This window comes from Clupea harengus, chromosome 13 (genome assembly GCF_900700415.2).
Source record: "Clupea harengus chromosome 13, Ch_v2.0.2, whole genome shotgun sequence".
Taxonomy (NCBI): Eukaryota; Metazoa; Chordata; class Actinopteri; order Clupeiformes; family Clupeidae; genus Clupea; species Clupea harengus.
This window is the reverse complement of record NC_045164.1, coordinates 27,075,128-27,082,627: the sequence shown is the minus strand read 5'-3', so window position 1 is coordinate 27,082,627 and position 7,500 is coordinate 27,075,128. Positions and strand designations below refer to the sequence as shown.

The following is a 7,500-nucleotide window of genomic DNA, read 5'->3' as shown; positions in this document are numbered from 1 at the left end:
GTCAACACCGATGGCGATCACAAATACTCCCCTGCTCTCATGCGAGGAATCTTCATCAAATGCCAAGAATTTGTTGTGGGAGGATCGAGGGAGACTCGTTCAGAAGTGAAATGGTGATGGGAAAAGGGGGAAAGGTGTATTATATACTTAGATCGTAGTTTTAGTGGGTTTACTCGCACACATCCAGGCATGCTGTAGAGCGAGATTGTTGCATCTTTTTAGTCTGTGTGTGTGTGTGTGTGTGTAGGTATGTAAGTGTATGTATGTACGTGCGTGCGTGAGTGATGTGTTTGTTGAGCCGGCCGATGTTAGAGGAACAAGACACGCATTAAAAATGTCACATTTGTCACAAATGTCACATAAAGGAAACAATTTCTTGAACCCTGTCAAATAGCCCTGATGTAAGTGTCGTATCTCGAGCATATCCTTATCAAATTGAGTGAGGTTGTTTACATACCGTGGCTCAAGCAAGCCCCCCCATTACATATGTTGGAGGAGCTGAACAGTAATGTATCGCATCCTCTGGCCAAAACCCACTCTGATAGGGCTGAGTCGGCGTTTATTTAATGTGACATTTGAAAGCTTTATATAGCCCTGAGCCCTCTCCTTCAGAAGGGCACTAAATCCCCCAAAATACACATCCAATGGCTGGACTAGTCCTCCGCCACATGATTTACACACACACACACACACACACACACACACACACACACACACACACACACACACCATTCACGCATGCCATCACACACACACACACACACACACCATTCACGCATGCCATCACGCACACACACACACACACCCTTCGGATTCCGAGGCAAAGCGGACTGCTTGCATGCACTACTTCTAACCCTTATGAATTAGAGGTTGGGGAAGCACAATGTGATTGTAGTCGTTAGGACGCGTTCCCCTTGTTTACGTTCTCCACGCCGCTCACTCGGTGGGCCGGCGGTCTCTGCAGAAGCTTGAAGCCATATCTGTGTTCCGTGTGTGTGTGTGTGTGTGTGTGTGTGCGTCTGTGTGTGTGTGTGTGTGTGTGTGCGTCTGTGTGTGTTCCGTTCCGTGTGTGTCTGTGTGCGTGTGTGCGTCTGGGGTGGGTCTATGTTTCTAAATGTGTCTGGGCCCTGTCTGCTGTTAGCGGGAGAGAGGTGAGACGGTCTGTCTGTCTGTCTGTCTGTCTGTCTGTCTGTCTGTCCGTCCCTCTCTCCCTCCGTCTACCTGTCTGTGGAGAGCAGGGTAGGCCAGGTGACTGGTATCCATGGGCAACGGGAAGCACAATCAAATCACCCAACTCCCTATGGGTCAGCACACCCTCCAGGGCACGGCTTTGAGCATGTGTGTGTGTCTGTGCGTGTGTGTGTGTGTGTGTGTGTCTGTGTGTGTGTGTGTGTGCATGTGTTTGTGTGCAGGCATGTTGGCCAGGACTGACGTTCTCACAGCTGACCTTGCCGGGCCGGGTCGGGTCGACGGCACCAACTGACTTGGTGTATGACGTGACGGGGGGTCTCACAGACGTGACGGGGGGTCAAACAGACGTGACGGGGGGGTCACGGAGGCTCTCTGGGCGGCTGCTAGAGGAAGCTAGCGAGGGGTTTATGGAGTTTACACACGTTCACATGTTCACATGAATTAGGTTTCAGCTCGGGTCCCTGGTGAGCATGGGCTTGCGGTGTGTGTGTGTGGCAAGCCAATATGGATAAGTGTGTGTGTGTGTGTGTGTGTGAAATGAAGTGCAAAATCAATGACCTCACAAATGATCCCTCTTCCGATTGGTCCAGATCAATATCATCATTAATCCATTTTCAACATCTCAACCCTTACCATCAAGGGTCATGGAATCTCACTCCGATCGTCCTCTGCGCGCGCACACACACACACACACACACACACACACACACACACACACACACACACACAGGTATGTTAAATTAGGCATCCTGTAGAACCCTCTCCACCCAGTCCCACGTCCCTCTCTCTCTCGTTTCAGGGCTGTTTTCTTATCACTCTTTTTCTTTGTCATCGGAACATCCCTTTCTTTTTTTCCTTTCTTTTTAAGTTAGTGTTTTGGTCTTTTGTTTTCTTGTTGTTGTTTTTTTTTATATAAAAAAAATATATCAAATATAAGGAACTATTCAACGCGGGTGTTGCATGAATGTATGTTTACATGGGGAAATTATATAAAAATGACATTGAGAAAAAAAAAAAATACAAAGGCAAAAATTATTTATGAGACATGGACTCTCCGGTCGCTGAGGGCGAGGTTTGCCTGCTGCCCCCTTCCCATGATGCTCGGGTCTGATGACCTTTGACCCCTCGTGTCACACCCCTTTGTCCCCTCTCCACTGTCCTCTCCTCTCCAGTGTGTGGACCATGTCCTCTAGGTTACCCATAATGCCGTTCCATATTGTCTACTGGTCCCTGCCTTCTCTCTACTTCGTGTTGGTCTATAAACATTATAGAACACTGTCATGTGCTCTGGCAACTCAAGCCAAGCAACGTTTCTACTAAATGACTTTAAGGCACAAATATAGAGCAGCAGTTATAACCACTTCCAGCCGTCTCGATGTGTGAAGTGGAGAAAGGTGCTGGCAGTCTAAATCGGACCCTTAAACGACCCAGTATCCGTGTTCTAGTTGAGCCTGCTTGACTTCACATGGTCAGTGGGGTTTGGTTTCGTCCCCATTCGGGTCAGGATGGCCCACAGCCAGACGAGCGGACGGACATGGAAGGCAGGGATAGGCCCAACCTCCCCCTCTGTGCGTGTGAGACTGTGTGTGTGTGTGTGTGAGTGAGTGTTTAGTGTGTCTGCGTGTGTGAGTGTGTGTGTGTGCTATGAGCATGTTTCGGGAAGACCTCCTGAGTGCACGATTGCCCCCCCCCCCCAGTCCTACTTGTTTACCTCCCTCCCTGACCTCACTGACCTCCCTCCCTGACCTCCCTCCATCCTCCATCCGTCCACCTCTCTCCTGTGTTGTCCTCCAGCAGTCGTTTTGTTTTGGTACCGCCCCCCCCCCCCCCCCCCTTTCTCTACCAAACCACATGTATTTAGTTTTGGGTTGTGTGCATTCTTTTACATCTTTTACATGTTTTTATCATCCTGTTTGTGCGCACTTACGATGAAAGCGGTCACACAAAGAAAAGGCAAAGAGAGTTATGCAGGATCCTTGATTGAATTATCAGTTTGTTTTCTTCATTCTACTTCTTAGGTTCTTTCATCGCTTTTGTTCCCCCCCCCCCCATTGGCATCGGATGCTGTAATGTTGGAAGACTATAAAAATGAAAAATGTAAAATCCTGTATCATTTAAAGAAATGTGTATAAAAGAGAAATGTAATTCAGTTATCAATAAAATACTTACCCAGTTTTTGAAATCTTGTGTGCGGTCACGTTTTGTCATTTTTTTTAAAATAATATTTGGCTAGGTTGCTCTTGCTTCCGACATGACCAACGCTTGAGCAGCAGCACTACATTGATGTCCTTCCTTCTTTAGCATGGATCTCAAAGCCAGCTACAAGTGATAGGTGAAAATTCACCCTAGTTACCTCAGGACTCCGGAGCTGCATATAAGTATATTTATTAGACAAACAACAATTGCAATCGGGCTCACTCCCAGCACAAGGCTGAAAGTGAAGCGCTCATAAACACATCGCACAAGGTTTATATAGACAGAAGTTAAGCATTCAGCAGGGATAACCACGTGGTGGATTTGCAAGAAGGCTCATTCTGATCGGCAGACCATAATAATCTGTTTCTCCAATGGTCTATAATGGAGAAACAGCTGAATCAGCACTGCTGAGTCGTCATCGGTTACGGTTTTTTACGATGATTTACTGATCCTCTGAGAGGAGCCGTTAAATGTGTGCGTTGGCAGCTGGATGGTCCCACTGAACTCCCTAACGCAGTGGTTCTCAAACGTTTTCTATTCCCCACTTTGAACAAGGGGGCCTTTTCAAGCCCCACCTGTCCCTCATCGCTCCCATAAAATGGTAGGCCCAGGGGCGCAGATAGCACTGGGGACGGGGGGGACATGTCCCCCCCCAGATTCATAGTGACCCCAAGCACACCATTCATTCATAACTCCGTTGGTGGCTAACGTTAGCACTTATTAGCCAGCTGTGCTGTAATCTGTTGTTGCTCTGATTCTTGGTGTAATGAATCTAATAGTAACTTGCTGTGTTTAGTTAAAATACATTCTAAGTATTTTCCGTTTCTTGTGTATTATTGTTTCACTCATAAGTTTTCCCCTGGCATCAATAAAGGAGCAAGACGCTGGCTACCTGGCTCGTGAAATCAAGTTTGGCTGACTGTTGAACTGACTCAACACACTGGACGTGTAAAACACGTAGGGAGAACAGAACACAGCCCTAACTAAACTAAACTAAACTAAAGTTTTTTTTTAATTGTTCCGGTGCAATTAATACGCCGACGTCAATCAAAATCTAGTGTCTATAAAGGAAAGCATTGCCATAGATCAGGGGTAAATACATTTAGCTCCTGTTCATCGCGTCCATTCGCGCCTCACCTGTCACGTCTCTGCGCCCCACACTTTGAGAAACGCTGCCCTAACGTACAGATAAAGGCAGGCAAACAACTAGACAGCTACAGTAAGTTCTGAGTGCGAGTCTGAAGAATTTGTGGTAAAGGACGGTGTGAAGTGCTCCAGTCTCACAAGCAGGGCCTGCCCAATGTGTTCGTGTCCCCAGGAGTAGCCGCCTTCTCAGTGATGATGAGATGTAATGTTATGCGATTCATCGGATAAGAGACTCTCATGCTAAATTGGAGCCGGTAGGGTTAGCCATTTCATTACGCGAGCCTCTGCATAACACCATCTTGATCTGTAAAAGGAGTAATGAAAGTTTAAGATGTGCACATTCTCTTTAGAAGCGGATGCACAATTCAATCAGACCTGTGCAGACTCAAAATTATCTTTGAAATGGGGAACAAAAGTTTGTGATGAAATTGATTTCTCAGGTCTTTTATCCCTGCTTAATCAAAACAATTGATGTAATTTAATTCTATTTTCCATATGCATTATTATTTTATTTACATCATCTGTGTGCAGGCACCCATTTCACCGTCGGTAACACATGATGCTTGTGGAATAGTTTGGGCTTTCATGTTTACAGCCCATGAGGATGAGAACACAGCATCCTTGACCCGATCATCTGGGTGTCCTTGGCCCTCCGCACCTTCCTGTCATTGCTGGATATCCTCCATAGATAGGCATGTCTGCGGTCTGTGGCTGTGAACGACTGGGAGAATGAACATCCCCGGTGTCACTGAGTAACAGACTGCTATAACAATGAGAGTCCATCTGGCAGTGTTCACAGTGAATGGAAATACAAGCACATCCCATAACTGGCCATTATGGTCTACTGCCATATACTACTACGTTCATCGTGTCTAAGTTCATCAAACTTTCTTACCTGGAGAGACAAAGTGACTGGACAGGCAGTGCACTGCGGGCAGTTGGGAGAGTGTGTGTGTGTGAGGATGTGTGTGAGAGTGTGTGTGAGGATGTGTGGGAGTGTGTGTGAGGATGTGTGTGAGAGTGTGTGTGAGGATGTGTGTGAGAGTGTGTGTGAGGATGTGTGGGAGTGTGTGTGAGGATGTGTGTGAGAGTGTGTGTGAGGATGTGTGTGAGAGTGTGTGTGAGAGTGTGTGAGAGTGTGTGTGAGGATGTGTGGGAGAGTGTGTGTGAGGATGGGTGGGAGTGTATGTGTGGGAGTGTGTGTGAGGATGTGTGTGAGAGTGTGTGAGGATGTGTGGGAGTGTGTGTGAGGATGTGTGTGAGAGTGTGTGTGAGGATGTGTGTGAGAGTGTGTGTGAGGATGTGTGGGAGTGTGTGTGAGGATGTGTGTGAGAGTGTGTGTGAGGATGTGTGTGAGAGTGTGTGTGAGAGTGTGTGAGGATGTGTGTGAGAGTGTGTGTGAGGATGTGTGGGAGAGTGTGTGTGAGGATGGGTGGGAGTGTATGTGTGGGAGTGTGTGTGAGGATGTGTGTGAGAGTGTGTGTGAGGATGTGTGGGAGTGTGTGTGAGGATGTGTGTGAGAGTGTGTGTGAGGATGGGTGTGAGAGTGTGTTGGAGTGTGTGTGAGGATGTGTGTGAGAGTGTGTGTGAGAGTGTGTGTGAGGATGTGTGGGAGAGTGTGTGTGAGGATGTGTGTGGGAGTGTGTGTGAGAGTGGACCTCATCATACAGGTGAGGAGCGGCAACCAGAACCCAGGATCAGTGAGAGTGCTGTTAGTCCTCTGGCCTCAGAGGAGGTACATCTTGATTAAACCGTTGGATCTTCAGACGAATCGAGAGAGAGAGAGAGAGAGAGAGAGAGAGAGAGAGAGAGAGAGAGAGAGAGAGAGAGAGAGGGAAGTGAGAGAGAGAGAGAGAGAGAGGGAAGTGAGAGAGAGAGAGAGAGGAGTGAGATGGTCCGCCTGGGCAGGAGAGTAATCGTGTAAGAGGTCTGACATGTTCCAGTTCATTTCTTTTAATGACCTCATTGATTAAAGAAGCCATTCATTTAATTAAAAGGCGGAGGAAGAGGAAGAGGAGAGGAAAGCTGACTGCATGAGGCTCAGCTCCGGCACCATCCCAACTGAACACTCAATACCCTCAGGGATAGTTTTTTGTTTTAGCAACTTTATTTCATGTGGGAAACTAGATAGTGTGACATGGGGAACTCCTTGCTTGTGTACACCTATTCTTCAACAGCTAGTGTTCATTCTGTCTCCTCCTTTAATAGGTCTTGCACTCTTTTTAGGTGCGGCGAAAGAAAGACCGGTGGAACCGTATATATATTCCTGATTAGGCCTTTGTGTCTGTTCTGCGCCGCTGAGATATGAAGACAAAAACATGCAGAAAGACAGGAAGGAAGAATGGAGATCCAGTGGATGAGGGGATCAGAGGGGGTGACAACCGAAGAATGAGCTCAAAATGAGTCTTTTTTTTCTGAGGTTATCAGGTGCGCACAGAGAGGGGCGGGGCTGATGTGAGAGACGTGAGGAGTGTGAAGAGAGGCTGTGGGTTTGAAGAGAGGCTGTGGGTTTGAAGGTTTGAAGAGAGGCTGTGGGTTTAAAGAGAGGCTGTGGGTTTGAAGAGAGGCTGTGGGTTTAAAGGTTTGAAGAGAGGCTGTGGGTTTGAAGAGAGGCTGTGGTTTTAAAGGTTTGAAGAGAGGCTGTGGGTTTAAAGGTTTGAAAGAGAGGCTGTGGGTTGAAGAGAGGCTGTTGGTTTTAAAGGTTTTGAAGAGAGGCTGTGGGTTTAAAGGTTTGAAGAGAGGCTGTGGGTTTGAAGAGAGGCTGTGGGTTTGAAGAGAGGCTGTGGGTTTTTAAAGGTTTGAAGAGAGGCTGTGGGTTTAAAGGTTTGAAGAGAGGCTGTGGGTTTGAAGAGAGGCTGTGGTTTTAAAGGTTTGAAGAGAGGCTGTGGGTTTAAAGGTTTGAAGAGAGGCTGTGGGTTTAAAGGTTTGAAGAGAGGCTGTGGTTTTAAAGGTTTGAAGAGAGGCTGT

At 47.3% G+C, this 7,500-nt stretch overlaps 1 long non-coding RNA gene across 1 annotated transcript in view; it reads left to right on the top strand.

Moving 5' to 3' along the window:
* Positions 1-2,231, top strand: part of LOC116223129 — an 18,128-nt gene extending 15,897 nt beyond the window's left edge. Inside the window, exon 2 of the long non-coding RNA XR_004164924.1 lies at positions 1,705-2,231. This is a non-coding gene — a long non-coding RNA (uncharacterized LOC116223129). The remainder of the gene's footprint in view (positions 1-1,704) is intronic.
* Positions 2,232-7,500: the final 5,269 nt, after the last annotated feature.